Source organism: Perna viridis, chromosome 4 (genome assembly GCF_037379345.1).
Source record: "Perna viridis isolate PV_CMFRI_1.1 ecotype Kerala chromosome 4, ASM3737934v1, whole genome shotgun sequence".
Classification (NCBI taxonomy): domain Eukaryota; kingdom Metazoa; phylum Mollusca; class Bivalvia; order Mytilida; family Mytilidae; genus Perna; species Perna viridis.
Genome location: NC_142448.1, coordinates 37,787,543 through 37,814,376, shown reverse-complemented (window position 1 = coordinate 37,814,376; position 26,834 = coordinate 37,787,543). Strand labels below are relative to the sequence as shown.

Genomic DNA, 26,834 nt, shown 5'->3' with positions numbered 1-26,834 from the left:
TATTCTCATGGAATTCCATAAGATTTTAGTTTATAAATTAATCCTTTGTGTCATATTTTGTAAAAAAGCTTTTGAAAAATCAGTGGAATGTTTTGGCATAAACCCTGAATGATAGTTATACATTAACTTGTTTTCATGAAGATGGTTATAAATATTTAAAAAAAACCTTTCCATTTCGTCGGTAGAATTTCATCATTTTGGGGGGGGGGGTGAGGGGTTTCCTGCATTTTCCCAAATAAAGTTATCAAGATTACTTTCAAATTGCTATTTTGCTATTTTCTTCATATCATTAACTTTATTCCTCTGCTGCTTGTAATTCAATACATCTTTCTCCAAATTTGATTTAATTACTTTCCTTCTTAAGCGGTCGCGTACACGTATTTTTCTTTTTAAGTTTTTGTTAAACCAGGGTTTGTCATTTGGAGGAGTATATTCCAATCTATACCTTCATTTTCTATGGAAATTTCTATTTGCCCGCTTTGTCATATAAGCATACAGTTCACTGAACAGGACCTGAGCCCTTTAACGTACATACTATAAAAACAACAGCCGCGTTGTGGTTGCTAGTATCTTGAGGTATATCTAATACATCAGAAAAACTATAATTCATAGTATCGCTCAGTATAATCGGGTCAAGTAAAGTGCTACTCGCTGCCGTTACACGCGTTGCTTTACTTATTATAACATTGTATAAATTGAACATATTAATTATATCAATAAGCTTGTTAATATTGGACACCAGTAAGTCAGAATTCAGATTGCCCGTGATAACAATGATTTCATGCAACAGATACTGTCATATACAATATTAGTGTATTACAGAAAAATATAGAAAGTATTTGTATTTGACTCGGAAGGGGAGTAACTGTTCGGCAAAGCCTCGCAGTAACTTCCCCTTTCTTAGCCTCATACAAATACTTTCTGTACATTTTCTGTAATACACTAATATTATGTTTATCCTGCAATAAGTCAATTTTGATGGTTTTGTGTTGTTAAAAGAGTTTAATAGGGTTTGTAAGTCTCGTTCTGGTTTCAGTTTCCCTTCCGGAATTTGTGATGTTGAATGTATTGAAATCCGTGGATCGATCTGCATTTTATTGTTTACTTCCGGGAAATGGAAACGCTGCAATCACAATGCGAACTCTTCTATTTCACGCTTTTCTTAACGTTTTTATTACGTAGAACTAAATATTTGTCATTTTTTATCAGTATGTATACACATAAAAAAAATTGCTTTTAATATTGAACCCATTGATGTATTAATGACGAATTTGAATGGTAGACGAGGATCCATTCTCATAAAATCACGGAGTCACGTGACGAGACTTACATACCCTATTCAAAAGTAGGAATCTGTCGTGGGCCCGCAAGCATTTGCCGAACATTGAAAACCCGCGACAAAAAGTAGTTCTGAGAAATTGACATTATTTGACGAAATATTGTAAATTGTAACTTTTACTTTTAAACGAGTCATAAACATAACCTGAATATTCAAAATTAAACAACAAAATCCGTCATTTAACATGTTTTTTTCTGATGTAAAATAAATTCTTCAGTGACCTACTTTCACTTCTGACAAAGTTATTTATTTGTTGGATCGTGTATGTACATATTCAAAGAGTAATGTTCAAAGTTGCGCCGTAAAAGACTGAATTGACATAGCTAGACATGTTTGTTTGGCACTATGTCTTCGGAACGCTGTGATTGATGGATTGACAGAGGAGATTGGACGGGACGCTTGATTTTGATGGTGGGCGGAGCTTAATTGCTTTATTCGCTACTATACAGATAAAGCAACAATTTATTTGACACCCGTTATTGGCCCTTTAATGAACTCATTGCAGGACAAATGTAGCTCGTCCCTAAAGCATGATTTAATCGTGTCCAGAAATCAGACTCCGTTCCGGGTAGACGGTATATATTACAAAGTATTACGTCAGTTTGGGTTCTAAAACATCAACATCATCAATAAAATATAATGGAGAACAAAAAGCAGAAAGACTATGTCAATGTTTGGGTTTACTGACTGAAGAACGAATAGAGGAACATGCACTGCAAGTTTGTCATATATTATATATAATATTGTTTGAAAATTTTTAGGGGTACCGAATGTACAAAAAACATTTTCCTGTTGTTAAAGAGACCTATGGCTGCTCTATAGCTCACAAGAACACTACCTGCCATTTATGAAAAAGGGGGTAGTGAACAACGGATCCAGGTCTGCAGATCTGAAAAAAAGTTGTTTAACGTGTGTTAATTAATCGCCACCACAACAAAATCTACGAAAGTAAGTGAGAATAAGAAGGGGAATAACAAAAAAAAATGTATTAAAAAACAACGAGGATATGATTTTGGAAATTGCTAACTGTATTGGGTACATGGGAATTACAATTTGTATTGTAATATTAAATGTGCTATGTATTAATTTCAGTATTCTTAACTATAAGAGAAAAATAATAGTAATAATAATAATAATAATGATAATAATAATAACAAAAAAGCTGAAGTTATTGCATTGCGTTGTACATGTGCATACTAAATGCCGTTCCTTTTCAGAATTAACTCTTAATTTAAGGCTAAATAAGGGTTCAAAAATTAAACACCAGCAAAGTAATAGTACTATTGAAATAAAAATAATTAAAATAATCGGATCAATTAAGGAGGTAGACCTAGGGTAAGGGACACAACTCTTAAAAATCATTCAAACGTTTGTATTCAGCATTTTACATCAATCCTATGTAAGCATCTAATTAACTTGGATTCATTTTATGCTGCTTCAAACAAAAGCTTGAGAGGCTTTGGTGAAATTGAATATAATACAAACATATCACTGATTTCATGAGTTATGTCTCTTACCCTAGGTCTACCTTCTTAAGTATAAGAAAAAACAAATAACATAATATAAGTTATTGCTTGTATACTAGAACTATGGAACGCCTAAACTGTCTGATGAGATATACATTTGTTTACGTGTTGTCAATTTTATATTACTTGCTGTTGTTTTATAATTACATGTGGTCATTTTGTATTTACGTTATGTAGGAACATCTTTACATTATGCCGTTTTGTCTTTATGTTCTATCATTTGAAGCCTACTATTATTGACTGGAGGGAATTTCCCGACTTGAGTAAAATTTGTACACGGGTCAATGGTTTAGATAACATAACTGCTGTTGGCTTACATGTAGTTATATGATGTTGACAATCGGAGGAAAAAATAAATTAATTAGTTTATAACAATTGTATTTGCTCAACTAGAACAAATGGGATAGGACACAAGTTAGTCGAACTTATGAAGTCTTCTGCCATGAATTACATTTCTTACAATATTACACAGATCATACTACAAGGATATACAGTAATGGCATTTGCAAGAAAAAAAAGAAGAAGAAAACAGCTAATATCAATTGGGTAAATAAAATAACAACAAAAGATTGGCAAACACATGTAGTTTGTGTCATACTTAATTGATAAACATGCAAAACAAACAAGTAAAACTTCTCAATTTTAAAATATAATTTTTTTTCTTTAGAGGTAATTTGTCTTAAACATCCGACAATTCCACCTCGACTTGGTTTTGGACTATTTGAGAACTACTGACACAATTCATAAGGCCATTAAGGTCGTTAAAATCGTTAATCAATATCTTCCGCTACTCAGCAGTAACTTAAGCAAAAATGCGGCCATCAGAAGTCCAGTATGCCTCAACCAGCTTGTCTGTTTTTTTAAATTCGCTAGACTCTTGACTGTCTGCCCTAAATTGTGTTAAATTTTCTGTAATGAATGTCCCATCCACGTCATTTTTAGTGCGATCTTGCTGGTGAAAATTGCTTGGCGATTTCTGTATAAAAAAGAACCGGACTATGATGTGGGATTTACCGTTTATGACCTTTCCAATGACGTGCGGTCTGCTGATGTAATTTAAACCAATGCTTTGTTGGAGTTTATTTTTACATATTTTTTTATAACTAGTTGATCTGTATTACTGGGTGTTTGATGTTATCATCTTCAACTACGGGCACTGGAACATTGTAGAAGCGCAGTATTGCTCTGGACTTTCGATCCTATTTTCAATTTCGGCTATGTTTTTGTTGTTTTAGAGCACTCATTTCTCTGAAACATAACGTTATCCTGAGTTGCTCTACGTAGGACGGATGTTTTAATAAATGTGTGTCCTGAATTACAGATGTTTTTGCGTCTCAATTTGTTCAGGCAAAGGTCTCACTAACCACTTCCGGATCAAATGGCCACCCCCTATGTAGTACCAAAAACACACTGAACCTAGACATATGCATTATAAGTGCATTATTTGTGTGTATTATGATTAAAAGTAGTCAAAATATAGCTAAGAATGTGTACTTTAAAATCATATATGTAATTAATTACAAAAGTGTATGAATATTGTTTACATGTGTGAGTAATTTGCCTCCATGCTGTCAATTAGTAGAACAGGTAAAAATGTGGATTTTCAGTATTATTTATTCAAGTAAATTTTGTGAAGAATTTCTACTATCATCGTACCATTAGAATAATGATTTTGGAAGCCTTACTTTCCAAGCTTCGCAACGGTATGCAACTTCAAGATGTCATTTGTCCAGTGAGACTTTGAAAATTACTTTTTTAACATGTAAAGTAATGGAAACGTTAGAAGTGGTTAGTGAGAACAAAGGTTTGGTTGCAGCCTCTACACGTTCTAACACTTGCGATTCAACAATTGAGGACACCTGCTCACTAATTTTGGTTGCGGGGACAGGAATTATTGAATTTAAAATTTCTGGACTTGACCATATTTCCAAGAGTTTATCAGTAAGATTCTACCTATTGGCAGTCTTCTTTTTGGACAAATTTGATTCACCAACTTTAGTTTCACTAAGATCTCCTAGGGAATTTCTGCATCTTATCTGCCTTTTATTTTCTTTCTGCGTTCCAGGCAGGTTGTCTAGACTGTCTGGGCATAAACGTTAATTACAATGCGTTCCCGTTGACGGGTTTGGTTGGGACTGGGTCACATAATCGTCACTCAAGGAGGCATGTTTTTTCAGGACATGAGTACCAAGTACAAGTTCACAAGTTCATACTTTCGATACAAATTTCAGAACAAATTAAAATCTGCTTCAACTTATATCTCATCAAGGACTCTCATATCAATTATGGCACGTAGTAATTTCTGTTAAATAAAAAAAAGCAGACCGGAGCGATTTTTACCCGTTTTTACGCATGCTTTGTTATGACCTATTTGTACTCAAATACGTAAGATAAATCTAATTCAACATTTAAGTTTGAAGTACGATTTTCCGTATATTAACTTCACATCCGACGAAAGGAAATTGAGGATAAAAATAGAAAACAATTATGTTATATTCCCTGTTTATATTTAATTTAGACTTTCCAAAAAATTCCCTTCGTAGTCTCTGGTATTTTTCTCAAGCCTCGTTCTGATTAAATGTTCGGAAATTATATATATTTCCATGGTTTATACAGAATTTATTTTTCGGTCGACAAATAGATATAAAAAAAGAAGACGACGTTGAATCATATTAAAGTTGCTTATTCACCAATATTAGGGTCGACTATCTTATACTTTCAAACCATACATTATAAAAAAAAAACACAAAGTGTTTCATATCAACTTTTTTTTCTGTTTGGTAAAGTTGTTTTTTTATCATAATAATGAATATTTATAATTATTTGAAAATCACTGCATTACTTTTTTGTGATTATCGAGTCCCTCTGTGTGTCTTAATTGACAACTCAAGTTAATAATTATCTTAATATCATATCTTATCTTATCTTATAATATTCTTATCATGTTGTCTTTGTCTAAATCTTATCTTCATCTCATCTTATATCATCCTGTCTTATTTTGATTTTGTCTTGTCTTGTTTCTTCCTATCTTTATGTTTATCTTGTCTTATCTTTTTTTTTTTTTTTTTTTTGTCTTTTTTCTTCCCGTCTTTATGCCCCGTGCATGTCCGGGTATCAAAAGAATAGGCCTGCAGCAGCGCTAAGTTTGTCGTAAGAGGCGACTAAATAGTGCTCAGAACCCTAGCCGGGGGCTAGAGCGCTCTGCTCACAGAGCAACTGGGTTGTGTGCCCTAGGTGGTGGAATGGGGTACCCCTGGCGTGTTATATGCTGGGGTTGTCAGGCTATTATACGGAAAACCTGACCGCAAACCATAGTGGTGCACCGTGTTGGGAAAGATGCCACATTCCTCGCACGGTAAAGAACCCTACTGTGGTATTCTCCCGGAGTAGGAACCATAGGGCTCCGCCACAGGAGGCTAAATTGCCCGACCCTAATCACCTCTCCCTATTTCCAGTGGCAATCAAAGTTTGTCGACCCCATTATTCTTATGTCTCATCCCATTTTTCATTTCATCATCATTTCATGTTCATTTTATGACCTATTTCATATTCATCGCCTGAATATAGCTGAAATATTGCTGCTCGGGCGTTAAACCCCAATAATCAATCAATCAATCCCGTCTTCATTTTTATCTTGTCTTATCTTGTTTTGTCTTTTCTCTTTCTATTTTTATCTTACATTGTATCTTATCTTATATGTAAGAATCTGATGAATTTGAACATGAGTTGCCATGTCACTGATCTGATATCCTATAATTATTTAAAGATATTAGTTATTTTAAAAATTTCATAAAACCTGAGAGAGAGAAAAAAAATGATTTTAAATTGTTTTTATTTGATTAAAGTTTTAAAATTTAGCTTACAACACTTCAAATGGTTTACTTACATCATATGGCAGATTTGGAACTAGTATACATTAATTTAAACCAGGGTCTTTTCGATTGGTCAAAATGTTTTCGACCCGAAAAGCATGAAGCAACAGCCCTCTGGTACCATAGTAAGGCATGTCACCCACAAGTTTTTAAGTATATGTTAAAAATGACATTTTAAACCAAATATCAAAAATAAAAACATCACATTTTGCATGATTCTTAGCTGGAGTGCTACTTAATTCTTTTGTGAGAACGACCGGTATTAAACCTACATTTATGTACAACCTATCGCTCTCGAGGCCAGCATGCTACCAGCACACCATAGAGGCAATGGAAATTACCTCGACGTTTTTTTTTCATAGATCTGAGATTCAAAAGAACAAAATAGGAGTAAATTGTAATGAGCTTGAGAGTGTCGAGTCTTAGCGACTTAAAGTAAGCAATTGTTTCCCTTTTCTAAAAGGGGCATCAAAAGTCAGAGCCAGGACCCCCTTTTTGTTGAATAAAATTGTTAATTTCGTGCAAAACTTGAGTAAAAATATAAGCCAATGACTCCCTTTTTTATGGAACGTCTCTGCCCCCCCTTTTTTCAAAAGTTCAAGATCCGCCTTGTTGGCATATAATCCTGATTACTAGTAGTTTCTTTTCGTAATCAATTCTCGCCATTTTCTACGAGATAACCATGTTTATTAGCAGTCCTGTATAAGTAGTTAATGCATTTTAAAATACCCAGGAAAAACCTATTAAAGATTAATATCATTTTTTACTTCAGTTGTTCTATTTTCTACGGAGCCCTTTAAGTGCCATGTAAAGAAAAAAATATATATTAAGTCGTGCGCACGAAATATTAAATCGTGCGCACAATATATTAAGACGTGCGCACGATATATTAAGACGTGAAAATATGTAGGCTTTTTACCCATGAATCACATATTGCATGATTCTTAGCTGGAGTACTTCTTAAAAGCATCTTCAATGGATACTTAATACTTCTTCAAACGCATATGGGTAAGGAGAACTTATATCAGAATCCCATAATGAGTGAAAATTTTGTTTCGTTCCAATCTGTTGAAGCTACAAATCCCATTCAAGTCGATAAATGATCATGAAGCATCGCTAAACTCACTCGTTTCTTTTTGAAATAATCTTAACTACATACAACTCAAACCTTTTTTTTTGTCACGTGTATTTCAACACATTTTTAATGTGACATATTTAAAAAAAATGATATTTGCATAATGAATTGGTCGTCTGCTACTGAAACTCACTTGAGTAACTTTATAAATGATCAAAATTAAAAACAAAATGATAAGTACAACCTGAGTAGACCAATACTACACAAATAGGTCAATTCACGAAGCCACCCTCTAGTTTCTTATTTAGGTTCCACTCAAGTCAATAACTAGGAAATACCTTATTGAGCTGTTGTCGTTCATCATTAAAGTATGCATTAAACATAGCTCTGAAACTTTGCTATTAATATCTTGATATGTCATTTAATATAAAAGCATGCGCCAAATTTGGAAAAAAATATGTTCAGAAATCTATATTTCACATAAAACAAATAAGTAAACAAAATTTTTGTTTTGAAAAAAAAATCTAGTTTTCAAAATTCAGTTGTAAAGACTGAAATTCAATTATAAGTCACTCGCTTCCCCCATCCCAAAGACAAGAATATAATATAAAATTGAAATAACCGAAAATCATATGTTAATAAGAAGTTAATGCGTTTAAAAATCCCCAGGAAATCCCCATTACAGAATTAAAGTAATTTTTACTTCAGTTATTCTATTTTTAGCTTTACATGACTAGTACTTTTATCTATCTGTATGATACACAGACGCTACAAAATCTCTAAAGTTCGGTTCCTACTTCGTCTTAAGATTACAGTAATATTATTTATAAATCGTATATATAAATGGCACCAAAAGTGTTCCTCTTTACTATTAGAGTTTAAAAAGTTAATAACTTTTTTGAAGTAATGAGAAAAAACTCAAAATTTTACCCCACACCCTTTTAAAATGCCTAGTAGGGACAAACCGTTTGATTAATTTGAATAAAAAAAGCCAAATGTGAACAAAATTGAGTGATTCTAATACACTTTATAGAGGCAGAAATGTCTTATTTAATTAACAAAATATGTGTGACAAAAAACGTGAAAAATAAGCAATTTTCAGATTTTTGAATTTTTTTTTTTGCAATTAAACGGTTTATTACTTTTTTTTTTGTTTTGACACCGAATGTAATTATTTTTTCTGACAATGATCACGCAGTACAACTTGCGCTACAAACATATATTTATATAATATGATATTACATATTTCATCAATCATTTTTGATAAATTTAACGATGAAATAATATTACCGAAAGAGCATAACTGATTCATAGAAAGAGTAATCAAGGGAACCAAGGTTATAGCGGTAATCAAAAGAATGTAATCCGGTTACAAAGACCAGACATGGAAAACAGACATACACAACAAAGAACATAAAGTAACTAAAATCATACATACAAAGTAACAAAAGTAAATGAGCAACTCGGACGCCACTAAAAACTGGGAGCATGGACCAAGTGCACCGGTAGGGTAAGCGTCCTCTGCTTTTCTAGAAACACCCGCCGAGTTGCTCTCGCTCCAATGTAATACATTGCTTTAATTAAAGGTTTAAGCACACTTCCTTACACCTATTAACTTAAAACATGCGAATTTGCAATAAAGTACTTAATATTTTTCAAATTTATTAGTTGTCATAATCAAAGATAAACCACGGAAACTTCATTTTATAATTGTTTTACCACGGGCTGGCCATGGGTGCCGCATTGTTTTACCCTGAGTGATAGGGAGGGGTTAAATAACGATATAAATGACCTTCTATCCAAGTTCTTGAGGGTAGATATGATGTGTAAAAAACATGAAACTAGGATTATTTAAAGACAACACGACATCTATATCAGTCCTTCAGTCCTTGGTTTGAAAATACTCCGAGTCAGTTTCTTCTAAAACGAGTAAAGACTGCTTTTTGTAAATTATTCTTTGTACAGATATGACTAGTGAATTATCGATTATGACGCAATAGCATGCAAATGATATTTAATCACCACCGGTATATTCATACCGCAAAGGAAGAGGGAGGTTTGGCGTTTAGGACATGTACCAAATCAGGACAATTTTGGTACCAGTTACTATGGTGATGTAATATCTGTTTTTGAGTATGGTTCAAAAGTGATTTTTTTTTTTGGCAAGAGGCATTGAAATATACTTATAGAGAGGTAAAACATTTATATTGTTTTGTTTTCATTGTTTCAAGAATTAAGATAAGACAAATATCCGACCTACATGCGCATGTCATAATTCCCGACTTGCGGACCAACATTTTGTCAACATTTATCTCCCTTTGGAGCAGGTGTCTAATCGGAACACGTAAGGTTTTCCATCCGATATCGAAGATACTTTAGAAAATCTCGAAAATCAAAAGGGAATTTCTCGTTCTACTGACCCTGCCATAAATTTTCTTTACCCGGGATACAAATAATAATCATCCTTATGTAATCTACCAACAAAATGAAACACCCTGTAAATTTTAGAAACACCGTTGTGTTTGTCTGCTGGGGATTCCATTTTCATTCGAGTTCGAAATTATACCTGCTCTTATGGGAGGTAACTGTGCAAAAACAGGATAAAATATGACTGCATCCCGAGCTCTGCAAGTAGGGAATAATATGAGTCATGTGAAATATTGTTTGCCTGATCACAGAAGTCTGAATTTGAAGTCGGGAATTGACAAAAATTCCCGATTTCGTGAATTTTTTAACTACTATAAAGACGATAAATACATATTAAAACTATGATGGCCAATATTTTTTAGAGTTAGTTTCATTTCAGTGCATGCCTCTATGCTTGGGAATATTGCAGTAATTTGTTTTACAAAATTCTTAACGTCTTCTTACAAGTATAGTTGTTTAAATGTTAACCTAAGTATCAGTCGACATGTTTGTAGACAATTTTATTTTTATCTTTTCATTTTATACTTTCTTTTATATTATCTTTTTCTTTTCGTCTTCAAACGTTTTTCTCCTGTTTTGCTAAGATGCATTTTTCCCGTAGTTCATTTTTTTTTCGTTCGTTTAACTGTTGCCTCTATTAGTTCAGTTACTTTAATGTCAGAAAAAAATTAACGACATGAACCTCAACAATGACATTGTGACATTACAATATTAAAGTGTCAGTCTCTGTAAGAATCAGGCAGTGGCTGAAACATGGTATGAAAAAAAAACTACCATTTTCAATGTTAAATTTGACTATTTGCACCATTAGAATCAAGGAAAATAGATAAGATTGAGTTATAATTTCTAATATATTCACGTCGCAATGGAAGGGAGGTTAAGCGCGTTGTAAAACATGTGAACAGCCCCGGTGGTGTAATATCTATTTTGCAAAATTTGTTTTGTACTCGACTATGGTTCGAATTATTGTTCGGTAATTTTGTTGTAACCCTTGTTGTTCAGATACTTCATTAGATCAGTAGCGACCATTTACTCTTTTTTAATTTCTTATAAGTCTCTTTAATTCTTGTTGATACTCGAATAATATTTGTTTTTATTCTGATACATGTAACTTTACTAGGACATTTGTTATTTTTTTCAAAATATGTTTAACCAGTAACCATTGTAATACACATTTGACACAATTCAGGGACAAAGACCAGACAGGGAAAACAGACACACAGAACAAAGAACATAGAATAATTAAGATAATACATATTACATAGAAACAAAAGTAAATGAGCAACTCGGACTCCACTAAACTTGGAGTATGGACAAGGTGGACCGGTAGGGTAAGCATCCCCTGCTTTTCTAAAAACACCCACCGAATTTCTCAAGTTCAGAGTAGACGAAAGAGGAAAGGACAACTATGACAAGTTGAGCAAATCGGTTCTCAAGGTGCAGATGGATACACCATAACCATCCACGAGTTAATGATGTCTATGTGTAGTGATGGCTTCATTCTTCTATCAACTGGGAGTATGGACCAGGTTGACCTGTAGGGTAAGCGTCCTTTGCTTTTATAAAAACACCCACCGAGTTCTTCAAGTCCAGGGTAGACGAAGGAGGAAAGGAAAACTATGACACGCTGAACAAATCGGTTCTCATGGTTCAGAAAAGTTTGCGTAGTTACGGCTAACTCTGGTATAACGTGTGCGTTGTGATATGTAAACTCCATACACAGGTGCTGAAGGGATGTTGCCACAGAAAAATGGAAATTTGTAAATATGGAGTGAAAACTCATCGCATAAGTCGTATAGGTGTGTCAATAGTTTGCTATTTTCACCGATCTCTAACTGTAGCTTCAGATATGAGGCTTACTTCACAGAGTCATGTAATATATAATATCCGTTATCTCAATCTCTACCAAGTATTACATATCTGTATTTAGGTGTACCGTTTTTTCTGGAGTAACAACGATGTATTATGTTTTTGAGTTGGGATTTTAACTGAGTATGGGGAATAGAAATATAAGGAGTTAAAAATACATATTTAAACAGGTAAGTACTCTAACTGTAATTTAGGTAAATCAAATTAAGTTCCAGTGAATGATTATCCTGCAATCACAGAAAAAAGTTCATCAACTGTCTTCAGGTACAAATAAAAAGTATAGATATTCTCCTTGATAATTACAGAAAAAGCAACGTTGTATAATTTGTTTTAATCAGAGTTAAATTTTGTTCCCAGCAAAGTCCGGTGCAACGTCACACACAAGTTTCTCTCAAAAACATGTATTTATTTAGTTTTTGCGATACTAGGGTCGCTTATAATATTGACCCGGAACCAAGTTTACGTCATCACGGACAAAGTCACCTTGGTGTCCTGTGCATAATGCAATGTCCCCGACAAAGTCCGCTGTGGACGTCCCTGGCAAGGCTACGAAATGGTAGTATTAAAGGTATAAAACAATCAGAGGTATTGTACCACAATTTAAACGATATTCGCTGGAAAGATGTTTTTCAAAGGTGGACAAAGGGATCAAAACTGAAAAAGAACGGTAATAAAATGACACAATCTATGGACAACGACCAAATAAGTAAAATAAGACACATGCAACCAAAAGAACGTAGATAGAAGCAAATTTAAAGTAAATGGGCAACCCGAATTCCACTCAAAATTAGTGTACGAACCATGTGCACTAGTAGGGTAAGCGTCCTCGGTGTTTTTGAAAGACCCAGCAAGTTGCTCAAGTCACGTTTCAGGGTAGGCAAAAGAGGTAAGAAAAACTATGACACGTTCGCAGAGGTCATGCAGACGATTATTGAACTTTTGTAGTGATGATTGATATGATAACAACATTCTAGAAGCCTTATTATAAGTAGTTGAGCACATTAGAAAAAGTCAGTGTAGTTCTGGTCATAATGTATAAGTTGTAAAGTGAACACTCTGTACACAGATGCTGAAGAGAAACGAATATAAAGAATTGATGCAGTGCATACTACAGCATATAAAAATAGACACTTGTTCTTTCGAATTTTTATTTAGACATTTTAAGTAGCAGTATTTCTAAAAATCAGACATGAGATGATTCATTCATGTAAAAAAACCCACCAAAATCAGTCTTCCTTTTTGGGGGGAACAGTTACTGATCACATAACCAGTTTTTTCATTAGGTTGTTGCGCTTTTGAGATAAAAATCATATAGATCGTACATCATATTTGTACTTTGGAAGAGTTATCCTTCTTGATGAAGGTTTATTTGTTGATTTCAGTTGGAAATGAATGTATGATTTTCATAAAAGTGCAGATATGAATACAGAAATGACTGTGGTTATGTGAAACTATAGTATATGTAGAGTGAAAAAAGTATCGTTTGTTTGGTGGGATTTTCTTCACTTTGTATCACTTTACTTTTTTTATGGTCGTCATCATGAAGTCGTGGATCGTTATGGTGTATCCATCTGCACCATGAAAACTGATTTAGTCAACGGGTCATAGTTTTCCTTTCCTCGTTTGTCTACCCCGGACTTGACTTTTTATGAGCAACTCGGCGGGTGTTTCTAGAAAAGCAGAGGACGCTTACCCTACCGGTGTACCTGGTCTATGCTCCCAGTTTTTAGCGGAGTCCGAGTTGCTCATTTGCTTGTGTTACTTTGTATGTATGATTTTAGTTACTTTATGTTCTTTGTTGTGTATGTCTGGTCCCTGGATTACATTCGTTTGATTACCGCTATAACCTTGGTTCCCTTGATTACTCTTCTACAATTGGCAGTGTCTGGATTTTATGTAGACTGTTACTTAAGTGTCTTGTACTGGAAAACATCTCTTATAACTTTTTGTAAATCTCATAGATCGATAAGAAAGTTTGAAATCTGAAAAATATTGTAAAGGGAAAAACTAAGTTCGCGGTTATGTTTATACTTCTAAATTTTGTGTTATTTTCCAACCATAGAAATGGTAAATTGTGCGGAATGAAAAATATCGATATTACCCATAGCACTGATAAAAATCCCGAGAGTAGAAGACAGACGAATTTCAACACCGTAGAACGATTTTCTATTTGTTCATATTCTTGCATCTGCAAAATGAAGACTGTAAGCTGTATTGAAGTGAATGATGTCAATAGCAAAATAATTATGATTTCAATTATATCCTCGGAAGAATCGTCTAAAATTAAAAGAAAATGTAAAAATATTAACAACAGAAAGCCCCATAACCCAAACATGAGCAGACAATTACTTAAGTTAAACATTTTCGCATGATTTCGCAAAAGTCTGCAGCTGGAGGGTAAGAGAGTGAAAGCTACAAAGAGTATTATGTATAAAGTTATCTCTGAAAATATTGCTATAACCCTGTAAAAATCATTAACATCGGAAAACTCAGAATTTTTGTTGATAATCTTTTTCAGTATCCCAAATGCAAGTAGTGGTATGTTCAAGCCAATTCCAGCAACGAAGGTTGATACAGCTATTCCTCTTCTGTTAGCCTCTATGAACCTTTTTAGATTAGTATTTCCTTTTTCACAAGGTGGGTCAATTACAAGTGTTGATTCTTCCATGCTTATATAGTCAGTTGCTTGAGGCCATGAAGCAGCAAGTAACAACACAACCATGAGTGGAAAGGCAACAGCTGATGGGGACATCACGGAATCTGTTATTTCTATAACTGTCCGAAAATTCGTCCTGTTTTTACAATATTCAGTCTGATCAGTACCGAAGGAAGCCGACAAACCTCTCATAAGGTAAAAGTACCAGTTTGAAATATATGGTGCCATTTGAAACATTATTAGAAAGTGTGTTGGAAGAGATGGATGAAACTTCGTCCGGAGGAATCCAAAAACAAATACAACTTGTATGGGATAGTAAACAATATTCAAAACACTGTATATGCTTTCAAACTTTAAGATCAAAGCACTCTTTGAAAGATGTAGCAGTTCATCAATAGTGCAGCTGACGTGTATTAAACCACGGAAAACACACATAACAGCAAACACACATAAGAACACAAATCGTAGCTTCATATTGGGGTTGATGGATCTTCTTTCTGAATTAATGATCTTGAACTTCACTAAGATCGATAGAACAATTGTGGACAGAAGACCACAACACTGCAAAAGTATTACAGAAACAAATGTGATGATCTTGAATTTCAGGCAATCTTCGAAAACAGTGCCAATGACACTCGCTGATATTAATGCAAATATTACAGTTAAAATCACAATTGTCGAAATACTGCCATCAAGACGTACTTGTGGTTTTAATTGATGGTCTCTCCTACCGGCTGTTAGCGGATATAGAATTAGTCCTTTTAGAAGGTCGAACATCTTACCTAGCAAAAAGAAATCATGCTATTTACGATTTTCTTGTCTGGCCTTAAATTGTTTCTGATTTTTCTTAGCGGCATATAGTACATGTTTTATGTATTGTCAATTTTAGATGTAAATAGAATTAAAGAAATTTTAAAAACTATATGCATATAACTAGGGATCATTTTGATTTTTTTCAGGGGATAGGCTTTGAAGAATTTTAAAATAAATATTTTGACTCGGACCTTTTTGAAAATTAATATGTTGATTTTGAAGATTATAGAAAAAAATATTTTGAACATTTTAAATCAATCTGAGCCGAACATTGCGCTCTTACATATTGGAAAATAAGTACTTAAATTCGATGTATGTTAAACAAATAACATTTTAGCCATTAACGTGATGAACTATTTTGATCCGAAGAAATCTTCCAAGACCTCAACTTGATATCAAATAGTCAGCAATTATCTTACCTTAAGAAATGATACGAATGCTATTTCACTGCACCAACTCCATTTTTGAAAACATTACTATGTCTGTTGTTATTATGTCTGATGATACCTTTACCTTATTATTAGGACAGAAGTCATACATCTACGAATTTACCATAGATTCACAATGTCTAAATAAAATTGATTCATAATATCTAAATAAAATAATGAAGTAATATTGGCGTATGTGCACTCATATATGTCTTTTTTTATGTCTGTTTATCTTTAATTTGTCAAAGTGCATCCTTTAATTTAAATACATTATTGTGGACATTTTCATTTGTTAATTTATTTTCATGATGACATGCTCATTCTCGGTGGTGCAAGTCTAGTAGCATTCCAGCTAATAATCATGTAAAATGTTATATGTGGTTTGCAAATAAAACGAGAATAGGTATGGTGTATATATCAAAAAGACTACAACCCCACAAGGATGAAAATGTCATCCCAAGGCAACCCATTGGTCTTTAATGAAAGACGAGGAAAACCTCATACCACAAAGTAGGCTGCAGCTGGTCCCAAAACATTATACCCAGGTACAGCGAAGGAGTTTCCCCTATATACTCAAGTAACCTTAAAATAAACTTAAGGTGAAAATGAAACAAGATATGCAGAGGCCAGAAATTCTTGACTTGGGAGAGGCGCAAAAATGCGGCGGGGTAAAGTACTTTGGCGTGATAACAACTCTCACCTTTTAAAATATGGCCACTATGGAAAAAAATATACAATCAAACACACCTTCAAATCATTTCAAAAAGGTCTGAGCCACCTGTTAGCGTCATATGCTAAAATGGGGTATTGCGGAAAGAATACTATATTTTCATTTTGGTTATGCAGTTAGGAATACTACAGAAGAAGACACATGTAATTATATGTAGAAGAGGAATGTTTTCAGAAAATATCAAATTGTTTGTACATGTAAATGGGTAACATATTTAACAAATAACAAATCGTTATTCGATTTTTCTTAACATTCCATAATATTTTGTGACATTTTTGGTTGACCTTGAATGAACTTGATAGGCAGTAACATATTTGGCATTTGTATTGAGGCATTTTGAATTTTGCGGATTTTTTGTCAAAGGAAACAACAGTTTTGAAATGTAATAAGATATGTTCATCTTTTTGGTTTTTTTTTTTACATTTCCATTAAACAATCTGTGGAATTTACTTTTTAATTTGATATATAACACCCCATGAGAACATGATGAACGCGTATACATCTTGCGTTACGTCATATATACAGTTTTGCACTTGCTCAATGTAGATTCAGAATTTCTACACATAAACTACAAGTGGAAGAGTAATCAAGGGAACCGCGATTCTAGTGGAAATGAAATGAATGTAGTCCACGGACTAAGACTAGTCAGGGAGAAAAGAGACACACAACTAAGGACATAAAATAACTAAAATAACACATAATAACAAAAGTGAATGAGCAACTCGGACTTCACTGCAAACTGGCAGCATAGACCAGGTGTACCGGTAGGGTAGGCGTCATCTACTTTTCTAGAAACACCCGCCGAGTTGCTAATGAAAAGTAAAGTCCAGGGTAGACGAAAGGGGAAAGGAAAGCTATGACATACTAAACAAATCAGTTTTCATGGTGCAGATGGATACACCGTAATGATCCACGAGATCACTATGACAACTATAAAATTTTAGTGATGACTTCAATTGTGCAGCAAAATAACTCTGTTCCAGAAGCCTAATTGTACGAAGACTAGACAATACAGATTACAGGTTAGTCAATAGTTTTTTTTTTACCATCGATCTTTAAGTGTAGGTAAAGATATGAGACTGACTACACCGTGTCTACAGTATCTTTTTTCTCAAGTTCTTTGGGGTAGATGCGATGAATAAAATCTCCGAAAATTAGATTGTTTAACGATAATACGTCATCTATATAGCGTGAACTGAGATTAAAGGATCTAGCTAAACGATGTTCCTTCTTTTGGGTCAGATCAGCTATGAAGTCAGACTCACAAGAGAGAAGTAAAAGTTCACCAAGTAGAGGAGCACAATTTGTTCCCATTGGAATGCCGAACGTTTGTTGAAAAGCCTGTCCACCACACTGAACAAATATGTTGGCGAAAAAAAATTCCAACATTTTGAAAACATCTTCTTTGGTACATTTGGAAGATGATTTGTAATTGTTTGTGGGATTTTAACTTAGTATAGATATAGAAGTATAAAAGGTTGAAAAATCACAGGTTTTAATGCTATAGTATTCTGATTATGATCTTGAATTGAGAGTATCCAGAAGACCTTTCGAATTTTTCAGGATCCACTTTGAATTAATACCTATAAGGGAATAGCAAGTGTCGTAGTAGGGCTGGAGACCCTCTTCGACAGCTGTGAGTATAGAAGTTAAATGTTTTGAAAGAGGTTTGGTGGTAGATTTAGCAGATGCTGCTTTATGGCGTTATTTGTATGGATTCTTTGTATAGAAATTTGGGAGAATTTCTTATATACCTAAAAATTTGGTCAAAATAAGTCAAAAAGATGAAAAATATCATATATGTGTACGCCCAAAGTTGATGTCACCAGAACAAAATTATTCATTGTATTCGAAATTAATTGTATTTAAATTATTCGAGTAAACTATCTTTTTTTTAAAGTCTTGATGATGAATCAAAACTAATATATCTTTTTAGCAATGAAGATACACATATTTAAACATCTAAGTACTCCAACTTTATTTTAGATCAATCAAATTAAGTTCCAATATATTAATTATCCCGTAATCACAGAATATGAAATGTTCATCAACTGTCTTCAGTACAAATAAAACATATAGATATTATCAGTGTTATTTATGGAAAAATCATCGATGCATTAATAATTTTTAATCAGATTTGTCCCAGCAAAGTCCTCTGAGACGTCTCAAACCTGGAAGCCCGAGTAATAGTAGATTTATTTCACAAGTTTTTCGCAAATACATGCGTTTATATCATTTGAGCGATACTTATGTTGTTTATGATATTGACCAGAAACCAAGATTACTAAGTCACTTTGGCATCCTGCGAATATCTTTTGAATAGTGGTATTAAGACGTCTGTTTTTCTTACCAACTTAATACTACCATCCCCATAGCTTTGCCGCGGACGTCACAGCGACGAAGAACGCTATATATATATATATATAAGGGTCTGAAAAATTCCCAACAATGTTAGAAATGTCAAATTTGCGATGCAGATGTTTGGTCGTTCCCTCCGCGGGACTCGAACTCGTACCGCTGTGGCATCTATGGCAACACCGCCTGCACTAAATCCAGCGCCCTAGACCACTCGGCCAGCTAGGCTATATAAAAATATAGCTTTCGCTGGCCGGGTCATTCCGCCTCGTAGGATTAATCTAGGGCTGTAACTTAGTACACGATGTATGGTAGTACGGGACAATGCATCTAGGTGTTATTATGTAGGATAGAGGATCAAATAAATGATGCATGTCACAACAAATCAATATTATACAACGTCTCAGAATGTGACGACTCTATTCGCTACACCGCTCCATCGGATCAAATTGATACAGGGATGATAACGTAAACTTATAGAAGGGTCTGAAAAATTCCCAACGATGTTAGAACTGTAAGATTTGCGATGCAAATTTTGGTCGTTCCCTCCGCGGGACTCGAACTCGTACCGCTGTGACATCTATGGCAACACCGCCTAGTGGTCTAGGGCGCTGGATTTAGTGCAGGCGGTGTTGCCATAGATGTCACAGCGGTACGAGTTCGATGTAAACATCATTAACATCGGAAAACACAGAATCTTTGTTGATATTCTTTTTTAATATCCCAAATGTAAGTAGTGGGATTTTCAGGCCAATCCCAGCAACGAAGGTTGATACAGCTATTCCTCTTCTGTTAGCCTCTATGAACCTTTTCTGATTAGCATTTCCTTTTTCACAAGGTTAGTCAATTACAAGCGTTGACTCTTCCGTGCTTATATATAGTCAGTTGCTTGAGGCCATGAAGCAGCAAGTAACAACACAACAATGAGTGGAAAGGCAACGGCTAATGGGGACATCATGGGATCTATTTCTATAACTGTCCCAAAATTCGTTCCGTTTTTACAATATTCAGTATGATTAGTACCAAAGGAAGCCGACAAACATCTCATGAAGTAAAAGTACCAGTTTGAAATGCATGGTGCCATTTGAAACATTATTAGAAAGTGTGTTGGAAGACATGGATGGAACTTCGTCCGGATGAATCCAAAAACAAATACAACTTGTATGGGATAATAAACAATATTCAAAACATTGCATATGCTTTCAAACTTGACGATCAAATCACTTTTCGAAATAAGTAACAGTTTTTCAATATAGCAGCTAACATGTATTAAACCATGGAAAATACACATAACAGCAAAGACACATAAAAACACTGATCGTAGCTTCATATTGGGGTTGATGAGTCTTCTTTCTGAATTTATGATCTTAAGCTTCACTAAGAGCGATAGAACAATTGTGGACAGGAGACCACAACACTGCAAAAGTATTATAGAAACAAATGTGATGATCTTGAATTTCAGGCAATCTTCGAAAACAGTGCCAATGACACTCGCTGATATTTATGCAAATATTACAGTTAAAATCACAATTGTCGAAATACTGCCATCAAGACGAACGTGTGGTCTTAATTGATGGTCTCTCCTACCGGCTGTTAGCGGATATAGAATTAGTCCTTTTAGAAGGTCGAACATCGTATCTAGAAATAAAAAAAAATCATGCTCCTTATATTTTTCTTGACTAAAATATTTCTGAATTTTCTTAACTGCATACGGTATGTATTTAATGCTTTGTCAATTTCAGATGTAAATGGAATTAAAGAAATTATAAAACTTTGTACATATAATTAGGGAACGACATTTTGATTTTTTTTCAGGGGTTTGGCTGTGAAGAATTTTAAAATAAATATTTGGACCTTTTTGAAAATTAATATGTTGATTTTGAAGATTATAGAAAGAAGAAAAATCATTCTGATCCAAATATTACACTCTTAAATATATGAAAATAAATAATTAAATTCGATGTATATGAAAACATTGACATTTTAATAATTTACATGGTGAAATATTTTTATCAAAAATCAAATAGTCAGCCATTATCTCACCTTAGGAAAATGACACGACGGCTATTTCACTGCATCAGCGAAAATACATTTTATACGCAATTTCTCAAATAAAGTACTATGTTTGTGGTTAGCAATTATCGGATGATACCTTCACCATATATTAAGACACAAGTCATACATTCTCAAAGTAACCTACGAATTTATCATGGATTCATAATATCTAAATAAAACAATGAAGTAATAATGTCGTATGGCTATTTTATTGTACAAGGGCATCCTTTAATTTAAATATATAATTGAGGAAGTTTTTATTTATTTATGCATTGTCATGATAATATGCTCGTTCTTGGTGGTATGTGTATGTAGCATTCCAAAATATGTTTGGAACGCCTATATATATATTTTTTTTATTTTTAAGATCGTTTAAAATAATAACCCGAAATCAACATATAGCACTTCATACAACCTTTCCTCGTTGGCGATATGAACTAATGTTACTGTGTAAAGAATACTTTGGGGGTTTCAATGTGAGTTAGTTCCTAAGACAAGAGAGGTTGGAATGAATAGTCATAAATTTTAACATTTATAACAATAAAGCAAATTGATAATAAAAACATTAATGCGTAGCCTATTATGGGATGTATCATGTATTACAGAACTAGCATGATTATTACTAAAATTTTCGTATAAGAAATTCATAGATGACGTTTGTTTAGAGAATATACATTGCACATAGATAAATCGCCGAGTAGAGACGGATACCAAAACATTTTGGCGCATATTACATTAAGCAAGGAATTTCAAGTTTGGAGTGTAAGCCGAGGTCAATCCGTATAAATCCGCGCCTGAAAACAGATAAAATCAGCACATTTAGAGCAAACAGAATGCAAAAATAGTACACTACAAATGCAGTAGGAACCGGAAATTTAATAGGGGTCCAAGCTATCATTTGCTGACTTTTGCAAGCAATTGCGCAAAATAATCAAAATTTTCCTTTGAATCCCCCTGCTCGAATTTGCCGACTAACTGTAGGAGTAATCAGGGAAACCAAGGTTATAGCAGTAATCAAAACAGTGTAATCCAGAGACAAAGACCAGACATGGAAAACAGACATACACAACAAAGAACACGAAGTAACTAAAATGATACATACAGAGTAATAAAAGCAAATGAGCAACTCGGACTCCACTAACTGGGAGCATGGACCAAGTGCACCGGTAAGGTAAGCGTCCTGTAAATCTCTAAAAGAGATACTATACCACATGCCATGTTTTCTTTAATAAACTATTACGTGTTCTTTATAAAATCTAGAACGCAGTAATTGTCTCCTTTGTCAAAAGTGTAAAATAGTAAATGGAAAACAATTACAATGAAAGCTGTCTGAAACAAACTATGAACAATAAAAAACACGTCTAAATGAATTCGCTTTAGACAGTATAGTCACTACACGGTATTCAATGATGGGAAAACCCATACCACAAAGCAAGTTGTAAACGGCCTTAAAATAAATGAACTGAATTATTCATAAAAGACAAAAATCTAGCATATGTAGACATAAAAAAACATTTTTGTTCCATGGGTTATTCTATACCGTGAATCACTTTCCCATTGGCAGTGCCTGAATTTTATGTGGACTGGTACTTAAACTGATATGAAAGGACTTAAGAAGTGTCTGGTTTATCTCGCACTGAAATCAACCAAACAAAACCAAAACAAGAACGATAACTCTTGCAAAGTGCAAATTTCATGTACAATCTAATTTATAATCTTTATCTCAAAAGAGCAACAACTGAATGACAAACTGAGATTGGTCATGGGATCAGTAACAGTTTCTGAAAAAGAAATAAAACTGAAATCGTTTTTGACATGTATGAATCACCTCTTTTATAAAGACTGCTACTTAAGAAGTGTCTGGTTTATACAGGTTTTTGTTTTGTGCAGGGTTCGGTTAATGCATGTTTCACTGTACATGTAATTGTATTTATAAAAGAGTTATCAAGGGAACCAAGGTTATAGCGGTAATCAAAACGCAATCGAGGGACGAAGACCAGACATGGAAAACAGACATACACAACAAAGAACATGAAGTAACTAAAAGCATACATACAAAGTTACAAAAGCAAATGAGCAACTCGGACTCCACTAAAAACTGGGAGCATGGACCAGGTGCACCGGTAGGGTAAGCGTCCTCTGCTTTTCTAGAAACACCCGCCGAGTTGCTCATAAAAGGTCAAGTCCGGGGAAGACAAACGAGGAAAGGAAAACTATTATTACGATCAGATTGACAAATGCAGTGTATCGTGTGATAGTTCATACGTTAAAGTCTTTAGTTTCACAATGCACATTACTATTTCCTTCCTTATAAATATTTTACAGACAAATATCACATTTGCTGAATTTCTATTTTGAGAAGTTCAATACGCTCAAACATTTCCAAAACTTGATCAGGCGAACCTTTACAAACCAAACAAAAGACAAACAGGAATAACAGCCGAGGGCGTGTTTTTATAAAGGTAAACTATGTGTTTTTTTTTATTTTTTAGCTGTTATAAACATCCAAAAGAAAGATACTATTTTGCAATCCACCTTGTCCGGACGCGTCCATTAGTTCACCTATTTGTTCAACCGTTCTATCGTTCGCCTAATCTTGTACAAGATATAAGAATTTCAAATTTAGTACACAGTTTCAGCATCTTGAGTTGCACGTCGTCTTCATTTTATTTGTCCGCATTTCTAGACAGGACTTATGGAAAACTGGTGTCCGTCCATCGATTACACTTTGCAAAATAACCCAAAATGCTGCCACCAAATTTTATGACATTTAGGAGATATATTTTTTCCTATTGAGATGAGTTTCTTGTCGACTTTTATAAATTTCCTTCTATATTTGGCTTTTTCTTTAATAATGGGGCTTTATTCATACAAAAATGTGGAAATCCTCTGTTTTCGGTTTATTTGTCCAAACACTTCATTCAATCAATATCCATGAAACTGTATTCACTGTTTTCCCTTTATTCTTGAATTCATAGTTGAGAACAGAAGGACAAAAAGGGCTCAACAGCACCCGTATACCTTAGTTCAAACGCGTTGGCTAAGGCTTTAACTTTTTTTTTGGATAATTTATTTGTTATAATAATAGAACCATGTAACACATTTTTAAAACAACGATAATTGTTCCTATATTCCATTCACTAATGACACAGAGGCTCTATCAAGTACGGACTCCTATATACATGATAATATGAATACTATTTCAGCTTAATTAAGTTCCCCTTAAGTTTCCCTAAAAAAGAAATAGAAATCAAAAAAATTAAGCTAAAAGTCCTATAAGAAAACTTCGTACCTTTCTTATTTGCGAACTAACAAATCTTCCCGAAGGAAATCACTTCAATAATAAAAATATTATCTGAACGCAAAACAAAACAACAGTAAACCCATATCACATATTTTCATTATACAACGGAGACGCGGATCCAGCGATTTTCTAAAAGGAGTTCCATGCTAATATTGGCCATTTCGTGCCCGATTGATACACGAAACTAACGAAATTTTCAAACAAAAGAGGGTCGAATACTTGAACCACCAAAGTAGAAAGCCAATTACTATAATATATCAAGTTATAGATGTATACAAGTCATTAAAATCAAAGTCTTGGATCCCAATTTGTCTTCCAGTAAAGAAAATCCTTTCTCTTATATTTTAGATGGCAATATCGTTGATGAAAGGTCTAACTATACATCTACTTATGGCCGGAAGGCGGAGTTGCAATAGCGACCACCAAAGGCATGATGGGAGTATATCAGCAGTGGTCACGCTAACAACCATATTCGCTGTAATATCAGGGATCACGTTCGTCATTATTTACAGTCCTTCAAAACAGCCACTGATTAGAGATGTATCATACGGGATTCTTATAATATTACAATGTGCGGGCATTTTGTCATGTTTCCTAATACCATTGTTGAAGAAACTTGGCAAGATCAAAGCAGAAAGTAACGAACTAACCCCTGCCATCAAGATTCGTTTAAAGATCTTATGTTTTTTTAGTTTAGGATGTATAGTACACTTTCCTTCCCGAGTTGTACGCAAAGTCAACGATATAAACGGAAACGTTTCATACAAAAATATATCCAAAATAACAAGTGATGCAGTGAACATATTGTACTGTCCAGTCCAAACCATTTTTCTTATTGTGTTCGCAAAATAAAGATTGAAACCGTCTCTTTGTGTTCATTACATGCTCGTGTTGCAGATGGCACCTTTCATCTCGTTTTGGAATTTGTTTCTCATGAAAGAATTGCATGATTCTACTCACGGTAGTAATGACACATACTGTGGGAACAGCTCGATGAGTGCCAAGTCGGTAAAAGAAATTGGACCGAGTTTGTTTGCCCGCAGTTGTAGCATTTTCTCTCATGGTTGTTCTTTTACTTGCTTCTATATGGCCTAAAAATGACGGGTGTGAAGTAAAAAGTCAAATCTATCAAACTGAAAAAATGGATGACATATTGAATGACGAAAATGTACATATATACAACACATGCTCAACGAATGTTCTGGAATGTAGTAGTGGTAGTGCTAATAGGGGTATTGGAGCTTCAAGAAAGTATGAGGCTATCTCTGTGTCTGTTTCAGACAGCCACACTCCTGTAAAATCAGAACATGAACTTGTCAACAAATTGGATTTTAAAAAGAATATTCGAAGATAATATGAAGACCTACGCTTTTTTCTTCATAGGTATTTCTGTGAATATACCTTTATTTGTGTTGTCTGTAATTTATTTCTCATGCAAATGTGATAAACGGCACAGTGGACCACAAATTGTGTTTTATGTTACAGCTTTAAAATCCAAATTGCTGCTCTTCCTCTTGCAAGCAGTCGCGTTTTCGGTGATTCAAGTCTGTTGTAAAACAAGACATATGAAGATGTTCACGCTTTGAAATTGTCTTTAAGTTTCTGGACTCTGGGGATATTCGTTTTACCAAACTATAAACTTCATAAGCGTCTTCGAAGAAAAACGTAGTACTTCAGCAATATTATATCTAATTCATCAATTCTTCTCTTGTTTGACAGCTGTACAGGCGATAATATGTCTACTTCAAATGAAATACTACGAAAAAGTACCAAATGTTCGTCTTAGTTGAAATTTATCTGTATAAAGCTAGCTGTTTTTTTTATTATTCAACTTTGGATTATGGACACTTTCGTTGAAAACCATAACCTGTCATTATACGAGATTTACAAATTGTTTTAAGTTTCCAGATTAAAACATAATCTTTGTTGTATATCTATTTTGGATGGTTGTCTGTTCACATGACGGTATTTTACGTTTCCGGAAATTCTGGGTCTGTTCCGGTTTCCGGATAAAATTTAGGTTGGGTTAATAAGTGCCGGTAGCAGACGTATGTTATTTTGTGTTTTGTGTTTTGTTTTTTGTTTTGTTTTTTTTTGTTGTTGTTTACTTGTTAGGGTAAAACATAATAGAAGCTTAAATTTATCATATATCTTTTCGTTTGTTTGTGTGTATCCATTATAAATTTCCCCGTCGATAGAAGGATACAAACCTTCTACAAATTCAAGCATGACATTTTGGAACAATTTGCTGTGCAGAACTAAATAGCCTTTTATTGATTTACATATGATCATTCAGCTGGCTTAAAATCTATGCTCTTGAGAATCGGTCTATGTAAGAATCTGGAGGTGGGTGAAATATAGTATAAAAAATATTTTTAAAGTTTA

At 34.0% G+C, this 26,834-nt stretch overlaps 1 pseudogene; it reads left to right on the top strand.

Moving 5' to 3' along the window:
• Positions 1–24,566: 24,566 nt before the first annotated feature.
• Positions 24,567–26,349, top strand: LOC148619982 (uncharacterized; annotated as a pseudogene).
• The last annotated feature ends 485 nt before the right edge of the window (positions 26,350–26,834 follow it).